This window comes from Spermophilus citellus (genome assembly GCF_964194105.1).
Source record: "Spermophilus citellus genome assembly, chromosome: 13".
NCBI classification, from domain to species: domain Eukaryota; kingdom Metazoa; phylum Chordata; class Mammalia; order Rodentia; family Sciuridae; genus Spermophilus; species Spermophilus citellus.
Genome location: NC_138193.1, coordinates 46,461,970 through 46,478,033, shown reverse-complemented (window position 1 = coordinate 46,478,033; position 16,064 = coordinate 46,461,970). Strand labels below are relative to the sequence as shown.

General features: G+C 38.5%; 1 protein-coding gene across 7 annotated transcripts in view; it reads left to right on the top strand.

Annotated features, from left to right (window-relative positions):
• The window catches only part of CTNNA2 (catenin alpha 2), a gene marked incomplete at its 5' end in the record, with an annotated part of 976,113 nt that overhangs the window by 618,838 nt on the left and 341,211 nt on the right, over positions 1–16,064 (top strand). The window lies entirely within an intron of this gene.

The window sequence follows — 16,064 nt, the reverse complement described above, 5'->3', positions numbered from 1 at the left end:
TTGGGACGCCATCCCAGTCCCAGTGATGTGAGATCCAGTATGGCAAAACATATCTGTGTACAAGGAGGCTTGTATGAGATCCTGCTGGGGTTTCATCAGACTACATAGGTATTTGTGGAGCACACAGTAGATGAATAAAGATTCTGCTGTATGGCATGGGGAAGACTAACTCTGACATGTGCTGTTCGTGATGATTGCACAGCCCTGCAATACGCCTCACCCCAGGAGAATGTCCTAGAGAATGGGTAGGAAAGAGGTAGTTTAAACCATAATGAATTCCCCTCTTCCATGATGAGGATTCCTGATTAAGCTTTGAGAGTGTACTAAATTGTGCTGTATCTCTCCTAATTATAAAGAGAAGCCCTGGTCTGTTTATTCCACTCCTAATTGTATGTAGGAGTCTTTACAATGAATAAACTCTCCCTGTCTTCTATTTAGTCTGCCGGGGCTGTTGATCATCTTAAAAAAAAAAAAAATCCTCAGGATGGCTGAGTAAGCAGGTGGGAAGTGAATGTGTGTAAGCCTACCTTCTTGACCATCATGATCATAAAAGGTAGTAGGATGTGAATCTCTAGCTCCTGTCTTTGAATTCCCATCATTTCTGCCTCTAGGAACTTAAAGTGTGGGCACATCTATCATGTTCATTTTGATAGGATGGAAAGTAGATTACCAGATTCCAGGTTCCACTTGCAGATTGGTCAAGCAATTTGAGTGTCCTTTAACAGCCAAGATGGAGAGACCAACCAATGGAATTAAAGTCACTAAAGACTGGTGGGACTTTTCAGGAAAAGTCATATGAATAGGGGCATGAATCATTCCATTTTGTATTCAACTATGCTCTGCCCTGGTCATTTATCTTTGAGATGGATCATTTAATTGAAAAGAACACAAATTTGAAATGTCCTAGACATCACATGCTGCCTTAGGAGCTAGAAGAGACATTAGAAAATCAACCCCCTTCATTTTGCACATGACGAAACTGAGGCCAAGAGACATCAGGGGATTATCCAAGGTCATACTGCTTATTACTGGCACAGATGTTTTCTTTTGTTATCCCTCCGCAAGTGTTGTTCTTCCTATGCTATTCCTGATGGTTGTCTCTTCTCACTCTTGCTTCTAACTCTGGACTGGGCATTTGCAGATTTTGTCCTGGCACTTCTAAGGTGCTGCAGAACACTTTAACAGACAGACAAACAATTTCACCATCAAAGTAGTTTCACCTCTTGCCAAAACAATTATTCCTGACAGCAGGCTGGCTGATTAAGCCATAAAGTCTAAAGGGTTGGGGAAGGGGGTGTTGTTCAGGCACAGGCTGGGGTAAACAGCAGCCAGCCACTCAGCAAATACAGTGCATACAAGCCACCCAATCCCTATGGCTGCTAGGAAGAAAATCGTTCTAATGCATGCAGTTTGGCAAAGTGGTGACAGAGGCTGCCAAATGGGCAAGAAGAGGTTCCACTTTGGATGTCACTTGATTTGTAGAGCTGGTACAGAAAGGCAAAAAAGAGTTGAGTGTTGGCAAGAAAGAAAGAATAAAATTAAATTCACTGCATTTATATGTGAATTTTCTTCTAAGTGTGCTACTCAGAACTTAGAAGATGCTTCTAGGCTATAATTAAGATATATATGGCTGTTCACCTTATTATCACACAAATCATCTCATCTGTATAGTGTCTTTAAACCTTTCTCACCTCTAATGTGGCAAGTTGCATCTTTTCTACAGTTTTAAACCCCTTGGCAGAACTGTATACATTAACAGATTGAAATGAGCTTTATTGAAATTTAGCTATTCCAAGTCATCTAAGTTGCAGAATCCCAATTTATTATGTATTTAAAGCATACCAGCACTGATTAAATCAATGCAAATTAGGTTAAATAAGAACAACATGAATCAAGTGTTTCAGCAAAGTTGAGTGGAGAAACGACAACTTTTGAGTCACCACAGCAAGTCGATAAAGCTGTTTTTCATGAGTTTTAATTTCATGCTTCTAAATGTCCAACATACTAAGAGAGAGAGAGAGAGAGAGAGAGAGAGAGAAAGAGAGACTGACTCACCTAGAGTTTTTTTTTCCCCTCCTGTTTGTTTCTCATGTCTCTTTACCTGTCTTGTGAGAATGTCTGATTTACTGGTGATCTATGTGGCTAATATCTGTACTTGATCAATCTTTTTTTCCTGCTAACAGATTTCTATCAGCAATTCTTCTCCTTTCATGTTGAATATCTGATGAGACATGCTTGCCATACTTTGGAAATACCCTTGACATTTTCCATATTTATATGGGGAAGGATCTTGAGCCCACCTTGTTGAACTGCTATAGCAGCACTTGTAAATGTTGTGCACTGGGAATATATCCTCAGAACATCCTGCCAACTTGTGATTGGGAACTGAAGATAGCCCCCAAACTGGGGCCAGAAAGAATAATAATCTTGAAACTGTAGGTTTGGCAACTGGGAAGGATGGCTGGGGTGCTTAAGGTGTAAAGCTAATTGCTAAATACAACCTGGAACTAAGGGGGAAATAGAAGAGAGAAACTCAGACAGCAAGGTTCGTACAGTTGGAGAAGCTAGAAATGTAGCTTGGAGGAGGGAGAGTTGATTAGTTCTTTTTCTCCTCAACTTTATCAACTAAAATTTGCCTAATAAGCTCTTGGATTTTTATTGGTATTCCATGTTGTGGTGAGGGGTTCATGTGGAGGAAGCCACATACAATTATTATTATTGTTGTTGTTGTTATTATTGTTGTTAGTAGTAGTAGTAGCAGCAGCAGCAGCAGTATGTTATTACCTTTCCTAATTCATCTCAACTGAAGGCCACCTCATTTCTTCATTTTAGTCAAAATAATTTGTGATACAAGTGTAATAATGTCTGAAATGAACTTGCATTCCAGATTGGCTTTCCATTAGTAGTCTTTGTCAATATTCAAGAGGGGAGAAATTCAAGTAGTGATTTTAATGTTCTGCCTTAGCTAGCGCCAGCCTGGACCTTGATCTTTATTCTGTTGTCTTTAATTTTCAGTAGCAGTGAACCATGGCTTTTCTTTAAAAGGAAACACTTAGAGAAATTGGGGGAGAGTGGGAGTCACAATTTTGAAAGAAGAGAATTACCCTTGTTGTTCCTGTGGTCACGTACCACACAGCTGGCATTTTATAGAGTGCCTCCACAGATGGTTGTGAGCCCATGGGTGAGAGCCCTAAGGCTTCTCTCAAAGGGTCTACTTAGGAGAAACAAATTAGAAAGGGGAAGCCATTCCTATCAAACTGTATGCTCCTCTTAAAACAAGGTAGTGTTATGGATAACAATAAGAAAGTACCTGGCTACAGGATTGAAGACTCAGAGACAAACCCACACATCTGATCTTTGACAAAGGTGCCAAAAACATACATTAGAGAAAAGACAGTCTCTTTAACAAATGGTGCTGGGCCATATGTAGAAGAATGAAACTAAATTCTTATCTCTGATCCTGCATAAAAGTCAACTCAAAATTGATCAGAGATCTCAGAATTAGATCAGAAACTGTGCAACTTCTAGAAGAAAATATAGGGTCAACACTCCAGCTTTTAGGCACAGGCTATGGCATTCTCAATAGGATCCCTAAAGCACAGCGAATAAATTAAGAGTTAATAATGGGACAGCATCAAATTAAAAAGCTTCTGCATAGCAAAGGAAATGATTAAGAGAACCCACAGGATGGGAGAAAAATCTTTGCTAGCTATACTTGTGACAGAGGATTCATATCTAGAGTATATAAAGAGCTCAAAAATATTTACACCAAAAAAATCAAATAACCCAATTAATAAATGGATAAATGAATTAAACAGATACCTCTCAAAAGAAGAAATATAAGTGGCCCACAAATACATGGTAAAATTGCTCAACATTATTAGCAATTAGGGAAATGCAAATCAACATTACACTGAAATTTCATCTCACACCAGTCAGAATGGCAGTCATCAAGAATGCAAATAATAATAAATACTGGAGAGGATATGGAGAAAAAGGAGCACATTTGTACTTGGTGGGACTGTAAATTAGTACAACCACTGTGGAAATCAGCATGGAAGTTGCTCAAAAGACTAGGAATGGAACCACCATATGAATCAGCTATACCACTTCTAGTGTTTTCCCTGAAGAATTAAAGGCATCTTACTACCGTGATGCATGCATACCCATGTTTATAGCAACGCAATTCACAAGAGCCAAACTACGGAACAACCTAGGTGTCCATCAGTGGATGAATGGATAAGAAAATGTGGTATATATATACACAACGGAGGTTTATTCTATTCAGCCATAAATAAAACTGAAATTATGGCATTTGAAGGTAAATAGATGGAACTAAAGATCATCATGTTAAGCAAAATAAGTGAAGCTTAGAAAGTTAAGGGTTGTTGTTTCTCTCATATGCAGAAGCTAGACAGGACAAAGGAAAACAAAGGTGGGGGTATATCTTCTAAAAATCCAAGGGAGATCAGCAGAGGAAAGAGAACAAGAGGTGGGAGGCAGGGAGGGAGCAGGAAAGCGCTGGGAAGCGATATTGGCCAAATTATAACGTTATATTGTGTGTATGTATGAATGAATATGTAACAACAAATCCCATCATTATGTACAACTATAATGCACCAATAAAAAATGTGGGAAAAAATAAATACCTGCTGTGTTCAATGAATGATATGAGCAATAGAGATAAACCAAAGAAACATCAGCTCAGGGGGCCTCCTGTCAAGTTACCCTGGGCTCCTCTTCACAAGTCTTCTCTGTTCTGATTCCTGCTTTGATCGTGGCATGGTAGGCTTTACTGTTGTTTTATACTTAGTTCATCTTTGCTTACTTTACTTTTTATTCTTCAAGGTTGATGTCAATTCTCTATGATTCCTTAACCAGCTTACTCCAGCACCCTTCCCATTGGGAAGTTATCCCTTATTCCTCTCCATGCTAATAACAGCTTATCTTTACCCACTTGTGTCCTGTTTATTTTATATGAGTATGACAATAAATTATAAATAGAACATTCTCAAACAGAAAGGGACATTGTACATCTTGAGATCAAGGAGGTCAATCACCTCAGTTGGGATTTCTGCTTTGCTACTTTTTATCAAGATGACACTAAGCAAGTCACTCCCTGCTTAGTGAAGTCAGTGGAATGGGGTTAAGTATGGCTATCTTAAAGGACACTTGGGGGAATTAAATGAGATCATGTATTTTAGAGTCTTGAGACTCACAAGTATGGGCCAGAGACCAGCAACCTCAGAGCTTGTTAGAAATACATACTCTGAGGCCTCTCCCCAGACTCAAGTAAATCTGCATCTAACCATTAGCCCTACATAATTTGATAAGTTTTGAGAATCATTCTACTGGAGCCCTGACAAATTCTAACCTGAAACAGAAATCCAGGCCTCATTGATTCCCTAGTTTTGTAACAGAAATTGAAGGGAGAGAAAGGTTAAGTGATTGCCCACCCTTGGTGGTGGAATTGGGTCAAAAAGTTAAAAAAAGAAAAAAAAAAAAGAAAGAAAGCAAACTTTGTGTCTATCACGGTCTGTAGCACTTGGCAGGGTTCTCAATAATTAAGTTTGGTTTAATAATCAGTGTGTCAGGAACTGTAGAAGCCTCATAGGTGCTAACTCTGGGCATCTTCTGGCTGGCTTCATTCCCTATTATCTTTAAGAGATAATAGTGTTCAGACATCTGGCATAAGACTTTGATTTCATGTTCCCAAGACAGGCAGCAGTAGCATGGTGATTGATCTGACAGGGCAGCCCAGCATGTTGCTCCCTCACACTCAGAACTGTGAAGGGTCAGGAATACATGAGGGAAAGTGCTTTGGAGGTGCATGAAAGCTGATTTCCCAGAAAAATCTATGACATTACCAAAGTTTGCTTACATTACTTCTTAGTTTTTTTTTTTTTTTAATCATTGACAATCTGCCACTATGGCATAAGTATGTTTCTCATGGATGCTTTCATTATAGGAAAAAAAAAATAAAAGAAAAAAAAGAGAAAAAGCAAAATGAAAAATTAATTTCTAAATAAAGATTAAATCAGCTGAAACCCAACTACCCAGAAATAAACTGTTAAGTTTTGAATAGAGAGTCTGTTCCTTAGAAATTTCCCCCTCTTGTTTAGTAATTCGAATGTCACCGTTTTTTAGCCATTACAGGATACACAGTGATGAATAGCCTCATACATATACCTTTGCATATTTGGGCAACTGTGCCCTATATTTTAATTCGAGATGTGGAATTCGTGTTCAGAGGGTGAACTTTAAAAGGATTTTGAATGCATAATGCAAATTGTCCTCCTGAGACTATTACACATGCTTCACCCTCAATGGCAATTTTGCTGTTTTCTCAAGAAACCTTGGAATGCCACACATAAATGGTCCCTTCTCTTTCACCTGCTGGAAACTGACTGAGATGAGTGCCTGAGTCTGTTCTTGATACCATGGAGCCATCCTTCTTTCTGACACCCCTTTTTCTCCTCAATTCTGAGGAGGCTGTTCCCAGTTAAGGAGAGTGTTGGATTTGGGACCTTCATGGTTCTTTCCGATTTCTCATGAGCATTCAATTCCTGCTTCTTATCAAGTAGCTGGCCAGACCAGTTATTTTCACAAAGTGTTAATATCTTAAAATAGTCTAATCAAGTGTTACTTAAAGAATTCGGTGGTGGCAAGAGTATTCAAACATATTTATGAAATGCATAAGATGGTTCCATTCTTTGAGATTGGAACTACAACATACTATTCATTTACATCACAAACCTTATTTTTCTTGTTTTCAACCATTCCCTTGGGTTGTGTATTAACACTATTAAAATAAAACCAATGTGCTAGTACAGTTTTGAGAACATTTATTTGATTGCAATCCTTAGGTACCTTTGACTTTAAATTGGCTACCACCATATGTGTCAGTCACCTTTTCATTACTATAACAAATGCCTAAGGTAAATCAACTTAAGGAAAAAAAATGGTTTATTTTGGCACACAGTTTTGGATGTTTTGGTCCATAACTGATTCTCCCTTTGCTTTTGGGTCTGTGAGAGGAGAGTACATCATGGCGGGGTATGTGTGGAAGAGCAAAACAATCTGCCTCATGGCCAGAAATTGAAAGAAGAGAAAGAGACTGGGGTCCCACAACTTCCTTTAAGGGAATGCCCCCTCTGATCAGAGAACTCCCACTAGGCACCACCTCTTAGAAGTTTCTACCACCTCCCAAAAGTCACATTGGGGAACAAACCTTTAACACATGGGCCTTTGAGAGCTCCTCAATATCCAAACCAAGAAGTGTTTCTGAGGTTCACGTTTTGCGCAATATGGAAGACTGCTGGTGCAGAACCCTGGGTCATGTTTGATCACAAGCAATTAGGGGGATAGCCAGACAGCTACAGTTGTTCTACTTGATATTAGTACATCTCACCTCCTCATCCTAGCCACAAACAGTGGAGCCAATTTAATTATGTAGTAAATTCTGTCTCTGGTACATTTTGGCACCTAATTATCTTGTTTTGTGGAATTTTCTAGATGTGGCTAATTTTGTCCTCACAAAGCCCTAGAGACAGTCCTATTATTTTCTTACTTTGAGACCCTCTAATATCTACCTCTACAGGTGGGAGATAAACATGAGAGGTCTATTGGAGTGGCCACACAACACTGGTAAACATACCCTCTCTTTTTTTTAGTGCAGTCTGGCTCGGTCATGGATGCACAGAGACTCTTGTGGAATTGAGCTTATTAAGTGGTTTGAATGCTTGCCTAATCAAAAGTCTTTGTAATCTGAACTAAATATAAAAAAACTCTATATTACATTGACATAGAAGCACAAAATATTAACCCTAGAAGGTACCAACTTACAGAGTTGAGTTTACACAGATTGATGCCTTCTCTGTGTTGGCCTCCTTGTGTACATCTATTTTGTAGAGGAAATCACTCACCATTGAGGAGCAACGAGTCTTCTGTGGGAAATCAGTTGGATGCATTTAACTCTTCCTTCAAACTGTTTCCCATTCTCAGGACCCACTTTGTCATCTCCCACAGGCACCCTGAGAATGCCTTTCAATGATTTTCCATACATGTTTGTTGCTATACTTCTTTGTTTGGGTTGGCTTATGTTAAGTCAAGTTGGGGATTCAGCTGGTGATGCGTAGTTAGACAAAATGTGGTCCCTGCCTTCGTGTTCTCAGACGCGGAGTGGAGATGATGAGTAACAGACCAAAGTGATTCATGCTGTGGCAGAAACATAAACAAGGGCAATGGCTTCAGAGATTGCTCAAGCTCATTGAGCAAGGCCAGGAAGAGGGGACTGGAGGAAAGGAAGAGGAACCCACCAGATGGGCAGATAAAGAAGGCCACCCCTCAGGAAGCAAAGTCTGTTGAAAAACTGTGGGATCTTCTGAGATGCATTGGCTGTGTAGAGCATAGGTGGGAGAGAGAAGGATGAGGAGATATGAGATCAGAGTGTCAGTTTAGAGCCAGATTTTTTGCAACGGAATGTGAGTTCCAATATGTGGATGCAAGGAATATAATGCTGTTGATGGCCTTGAACAAAAGGTGTGGAAAGGGACACTGGAAGCAAGAAAGGCATTTGGGAGGCTACCCCATTTATTCAAATAAGATATTGTGTGCGGCTGAATAGGTTGACATTACAGCTGGACAGGGCAGGCCAGGTGTAATGATAGTTCTGCAGGGGAATGGACAGTCATTTTTTTTTTTTTAATTTTTTTTTTTTTGTAGTTATAGATGGACAGAATGCCTTTATTTTATTTTTTTAAGAGAGAGTGAGAGAGGAGAGAGAGAATTTTTTTTTTAAATATTTTTATTTTTTTTTTTTTAGTTCTCCACGGACACAACATCTTTGTTGGTATGTGGTGCTGAGGATCGAACCTGGGCCGCCCACATGCCAGGCGAGCGCGCTACCGCTTGAGCCACATCCCCAGCCCCTGGACAGTCATTTTAAATGGGGATTTTCTGAGAAATACTTTAAGGTTATTACCATAAAGTGAGTTGCTTATGGGTAAAAGAAAGACATGGAAGATGTAGAAGTAAGATGTAGAAGTAAGTTCCAATAGTTGTAAGTAGTTGAAGATCTGGACATGTCACAGGTGCACAATGAGAGATTCCCTAGAATGTGCTTGGTGGTTATGGTGGCTGTAGTAGATGCAGATTCCCCCACTCCCCAAATAAAGATTAGAGTATGGCTGATGAACAAAAAGAAATCTTCACCATTAAATAAGGTGATGTGGATATGGAAAGCAACTGGATGATAGGAATTGGAAGCGGTTTGTTTGTGTGTTATATACAAATTGCATGTTTTGGCTAAAGGCATTCTAATTTTAAATAAACCCTATTCAACTAGTAAGCAAGCAATACTCCAGGATGTATTTAATTTGGGGGTTGACACAAACATGTGCAAAGCTTTTTTTTTTTCTTTATTGGTTGTTCACAACATTACAAAGCTCTTGACATATCATATTTCATACATTAGATTGAAGTGGGTTATGAACCCCCAATTTTACCCCAAATGCACATTACAGAACCACGTCGGTTACACATCCACAATTTTACATAATGCCCTATTAGTAATTGTTGTATTCTTCTACCTTTCCTATCCCCTACTATCCCCCCTCCCCTCCCCTCCCATCTTCTCTCTCTACCCCATCTACTGTAATTCATTTCTCTCCTTGTTTATTTTCCCATTCCCCTCACAACCTCTTATATGTAATTTTGTATAGCAATGAGGTCTCCCTTCATTTCCATGCAATTTCCCTTTTCTCTCCCTTTCCCTCCCATCTCATGTCTCTGTTTAATGTTAATCTTTTCTTCCTGCTCTTCCTCCCTGCTCTGTTCATAGTTGCTCTCATTATATCAAAGAAGACATTTGGTATTTGTTTTTTAGGGATTGGCTAGCTTCACTAAGCATAATCTGCTCTAGTGCCATCCATTTCCCTGCAAATTCTATGATTTTATCATTTTTTATTGCTGCATAGTACTCCATTGTGTATAGATGCCACATTTTTTTATCCATTCATCTATTGAAGGGCATCTGGGTTGGTTCCACAGTCTAGCTATTGTGAATTGTGCTGCTATGAACATCGATGTGGCAGTATCCCTGTAGCATGCTCTTTTAAGGTCTTCAGGGAATAGTCCGAGAAGGGCAATAGCTGGGTCAAATGGTGGTTCCATTCCCAGCTTTCCCAGGAATCTCCAAACTGCTTTCCAAATTGGCCGCACCAATTTGCAGTCCCACCAGCAATGTACCAGTGTACCCTTTTCTCCACATCCTCGCCAGCACTTGTTGTTGTTTGACTTCATAGTGGCTGCCAATCTTACTGGAGTGAGATGGTATCTTAGGGTGGTTTTGATTTGCATTTCTCTGACTGCTAGAGATGGTGAGCATTTTTCATGTACTTGTTGATTGATTGTATGTTCTCCTCTGAGAAGTGTCTGTTCAGGTCTTTGGCCCATTTGTTGATTGGGTTATTTGTTTTCTTATTGTTTACTTTTTTGAGTTCTTTGTATATTCTGGATATTAGGGCTCTATCTGAAGTGTGAGGAGTAAAAGTTTGTTCCCAGGATGTAGGCTTCCTATTTACCTCTCTTATTGTTTCTCTTGCTGAGAAAAAACTTTTTAGTTTAAGTAAGTCCCATTTGTTGATTCTTGTTATTAACTCTTGTGCTATGGGTGTCCTATTAAGGAATTTGGAGCCCGACCCCACAATATGTAGATCGGAGCCAACTTTTTCTTCTATCAGACGCAGAGTTTCTGATTTGATATCGAGCTCCTTGATCCATTTTGAGTTAACTTTTGTGCATGGCGAGAGAAAGGGATTCAGTTTCATTTTGTTGCATATGGATTTCCAGTTTTCCCAACACCATTTGTTGAAGATGCTATCCTTCCTCCATTGCATGCTTTTAGCCCCTTTATCAAATATGACATAGTTGTAATTTTGTGGATTGGTTTCTGTGTCCTCTATTCTATACCATTGGTCCACCTGCCTGTTTTGGTACGAATACCATGCTGTTTTTGTCACTACTGCTCTGTAATATAGTTTGAAATCTGGTATCGCTATACTGCCTAATTCACACTTCCTGCTTAGAATTGTTTTTGCTATTCTGGGTCTTTTATTTTTCCATATGAATTTCATGATTGCTTTATCTATTTCTACAAGAAATGCCCTTGGGATTTTGATTGGCATTGCATTAAACCTATAGACAACTTTTGGTAATATCGCCATTTTGATAATGTTAGTTCTGCCTATCCATGAACAGGGTATATTTTTCCATCTTCTAAGATCTTCTTCTACTTCTCTCTTTAGGGTTCTGTAGTTTTCATTGTATAAATCTTTCATCTCTTTTGTTAGGTTGATTCCCAAGTATTTTACTTTTTTTGAGGATATTGTGAATGGAGTGTTTTTCCTCATTTCCGTTTCAGAAGTTTTGTCGCTGATATACAGAAATGCCTTTGATTTATGCGTGTTGGTTTTATATCCTGCCATTTTGCTGAATTCATTTATTAGTTCTAGTAGTTTCTTTGTAGACCCTTTTGGGTCTTCTAGGTATAGAATCATGTCATCTGCAAATAGTGATAATTTAAGTTCTTCTTTTCCTATTTTTATGCCTTTAATTTCTTTCGTCTGTCTAATTGCTCTGGCCAGTGTTTCGAGAACTATATTGAATAGAAGTGGTGATAGAGGGCATCCCTGTCTTGTTCCAGATTTTAGAGGGAATGCCTTTAACTTTTGTCCATTCAGAATGATGCTAGCCTGAGGCTTAGCATAGATAGCTTTTACAATGTCAAGGTAAGTTCCTGTTATCCCTAGTTTTTCTAATGTTTTGAACATAAAGGGATGCTGTACTTTGTTGAATGCTTTCTCTGCATCTATCGAGATGATCATATGGTTCTTATCTTTAAGTCTATTGATGTGGTGAATAACATTTATTGATTTCCGTATATTGAACCATCCTTGCATCCCAGGGATGAATCCTACTTGATCATGGTGCACAATTTTTTTGATGTGTTTTTGTATTCGATTCGCCAGAATTTTATTGAGGATTTTTGCATCTAGGTTCATTAGAGATATTGGTCTGTAGTTTTCTTTCTTTGAGGTGTCTTTGTCTGGTTTCGGAATCAGGGTGATGTTGGCCTCATAGAATGAATTTGGAAGAGCTCCCTCTTTTTCTATTTCCTGAAATAACTTGAAAAGTATTGGTATTAATTTTTCTTTAAAGGTTTTGTAAAACTCCGCTGTATAGCCATCCGGTCCTGGGCTTTTCTTGGTTGGTAGTCTTTTGATGGCTTCTTCAATTTCATCCATTGGTATTGGTCTGTTCAAATTGTGTGTATCCTCCTGACTCAGTCTGGGCAAATCATATGACTTAAGAAATTTATCGATGTCTTCACTATCTTCTATTTTATTGGAATATAGGTTTTCAAAATAATTTCTAATTGTCTTCTGTATTTCTGTAGCATCTGTTTTGATATTGCCTTTTTCATCCCGTATGTTAGTAATTTGAGTTCTCTCTCTTCTTTTCTTCGTTAGCATGGCTAAAGGTCTGTCGATCTTATTTATTTTTTCGAAGAACCAACTTTTAGTTTTGTTAATTTTTTCAATAGTTTCTTTTGTTTCAATTTCATTGATTTCCGCTCTGATTTTAATTATTTCTTGCCTTCTGCTACATTTGCTGTTGTTTTGCTCTTCCTTTTCTAGGGCTTTGAGATGAAGTGTGAGCTCATTTATTTGTTGTTTTTTTCTTTTTTTGAGGAATGACCACCAGGCGATGAATTTTCCTCTTAAAACTGCTTTCATTGTGTTCCATAGATTCCGATATGTTGTGTCTGTATTTTCATTTATCTCTAAGAATTTTTTGATTTCCTCCTTTATGTCTTCTGTAACCCATTGATCATTCAGTAACATATTGTTCATTTTCCATGTGATGTAGGATTTTTCCTTCCTTCTTTTATCATTGATTTCCAGTTTCATTCCATTATGATCAGATAAAATGCATGGTATTATCTCCACCCCTTTATATTTACTGAGGGTTGCCCTATGGCATAATATATGGTCTATTATTGAGAAGGATCCATGTGCTGCTGAGAAAAAAGTATACCCATTTGATGATGGTTGACATATTCTATATATGTCAGTTAAGCCTAGGTTATTGATTGTGGTATTGAGTTCTATAGTTTCTTTATTCAACTTTTGTTTGGAGGATCTGTCCAATGGTGAGAGAGGTGTGTTGAAGTTACCCATAATTATTGTGTTGTGGTCTATTTGATTCTTGAACTTGAGGAGAATTTGTTTTATGAATGTCGCAGCACCATTATTTGGTGCATAAATATTGATAATTGTTATGTCTTGTTGGTGAATGGTTCCTTTTAACAGTGTATAATGTCCTTCTTTATCCCTTTTGATTAACTTAGTCTTGAAGTCGATTTTATTCGATATGAGGATCGCCACCCCTGCTTGCTTACGAGGACCGTGTGCGTGGTATATTTATTCCCATCCTTTCACCTTCAGCCTGTGTATGTCTTTTCCAATCAGATGTGACTCCTGGAGTCAGCATATTGTTGGATTTGTTTTTTTAATCCATGATACCAGCCTATGTCGCTTTATTGGGGAGTTTAAGCCATTAACATTCAGAGTTACTATTGATATATGGTTTGTACTTCCATCCATGTTTGATTATTTATCCTTTTTTTAAAAAATTTAGTTTGTTTCTGCATCATTATCTTTCCCCTCGCCCTCTGTCTTTACCGAGGCACTTCCCTCTGATGGTTTTCGTTATTGTTTTTCATTTCTTCCTCGTGTAGTGTTTTGCTCAAAATGCTTTGCAATGCTGGTTTTCTGGCTGCAAATTCTTTTAACTTTTGTTTATCATGAAAGAATTTTATTTCGTTGTCATACCTGAAGCTTAATTTTGCTGGATACAGAATTCTTGGTTGGCATCCATTGTCTTTCAGTGTTTGAAATACATTGTTCCATGACCTTCTTGCTTTCAGTGTCTGTGATGAAAAATCCGTTGTTAACCTTATTGGTTTACCCCTGAATATAATCTGTCTCCTTTCTCTTGTAGCTTTTAATATTTTCTCTTTGTTCTGTATATTGGATATCTTCATAACAATGTGTCTTGGCATTGGTCTACTGTGATTTTGTGTGCTCGGTGTCCTGTATGCATCTTCAATTTGTATATCTGTTTCCTTTTTTATTTCTGGAAAGTTTTCTGTAATTATTTCATTCAGCAGTTTACTCATTCCCTTGGTTTGAATCTCTGTACCTTCTTCTATCCTGATGACTCATAAGTTTGGTTTTTTTATGTTATCCCATAACTCTTGGATGTTTTTCTTGTGATTTTTTAACCAGCCTTTCTGAGTTGGCTAGACTGTTTTCAAGATGGTATATTTTGTCTTCATTATCTGACGTTCTGGCTTGTACTTGCTCCACTCTGTTAGAGATACTCTCAATTGAGTTTTTAATTTGGTTTATCGTTTCCTTCATTTCTAGAATCATTGTTTGATTATTTTTTATAATCTCTATCTCCTGATAAAGATGCTTAACTTCTTCTTTTATCTGTTTATGTAATTCATTCTCAATGTGTTCTTTCGCTGCTTGAATTTGCTGTCTTGTATCCGCTTTAAGGTTCAATTCCATCTGTCTAAGGTGTTCCTTGAGTTCTTTATATGACCATTTTTCTGATGACTCTAGGTCCTCCTGAATATTTAGGCTGTCCTGCATTGTTTGTACTCCTTTTCTTCCTTGCTTTTTGAAGCTGCTCATGTTACTTCTTGTTCTGTTTGACTGATGAGTTACTGTTTACTCCTATAAATTTATTTGATGCTTGGGAGGAAAGGTATTAGAAGGGAAGGGAAGAAGTCACTAAAGAGAATGAGAATAAGCAGGTAGAATTCAAGGAAGGGGGGATAACATAATTGAAAAGAAATGAAAAGACAAAAGAAGAAAAAATAGGAAATAAAAAAGAAAAATTTTTTTTTTTTAAAAAATAATAAAAAAAATTAAAATTAAAATTAGAAGAGGGGCTGGGGATGTGGCTCAAGCGGTAGCGCGCTCGCATGGCATGCGTACGGCCCGGGTTCGATCCTTAGCACCACATACCAACAAAGATGTTGTGTCCGCCGAGAACTAAAAAATAAATATTAAAAAAAATTCTCTTTCTCTCTCTCCTCTCTCAATCTCTCTTTTAAAAAAAATTTAAAAAAAAATAAAATTAGAAGAAAAAAATTTTTTAAAAAATTGTTAAAAAAAATTAAAAAAAACAACAAGAAAGAAAAATGAAAATAAAAGAAAAACCCAAATCAAAAAAAAGAGAAAAGGAAAAAAAAAAACTAATAAATGCAGTCTTAGAGTTTGATTAACTTCTCTTCCAGTAGGTGGCGCTGTGCCCACCAGGCCAAGTTTCTCCTGTCAATACGCGGGAACCAATCACTGTGCAGCAACTCCTCCCAGACTGGGCGAGTCTCCAATCCTGAGTGCCTAGGGCCTCCTCTTATATGTAGTCACTTCCCACTTTTTCTCTAGCCAGGCCCCTCTGTCGGGTGTCGCTCACCACAATACTGGCTACACACCAGGTCTGCTGCTCCCGGGAGCCCTGTTTTCATGAACGACTGGGCGCACTCTTCCAGTTTGCCATTCCCTCAGACCCTAAGTTTGTAGAGCTTGGGGCTGAGAATCCTCAGCGAATTTTACTTGCCCTCTGGTAGCCACGCCCCCGGTAGCTGGTGCAAGAGACCTCAGCTGTCAGCACTGGTGGGAGCGGTAGTTCCGCGCCGCAGGTCCCGTGCCACCTCTGATTCCCTTGGGCTGGCTATCGCGTTCACGGGAGAGCTGGGAGAGGCCCTTACGGGAGAGCTGGGAGGGGCCCTTAAGGTTTCCCCAATGTGTGGAGAGGGTAGGCTAGGGAATTCGTGCAAAGCTTTTTTGAAAGTGATGTTTTCAATGTAGAAAAATCCCAGGGGACAGAAAAGGTAGACTGCCACAATAGGAGGGATAGTTTAATAAAATCGAGAAACATAATCAGATCCATATGGAGGGGCATTAATGTATGGTCCTGAGACTGCC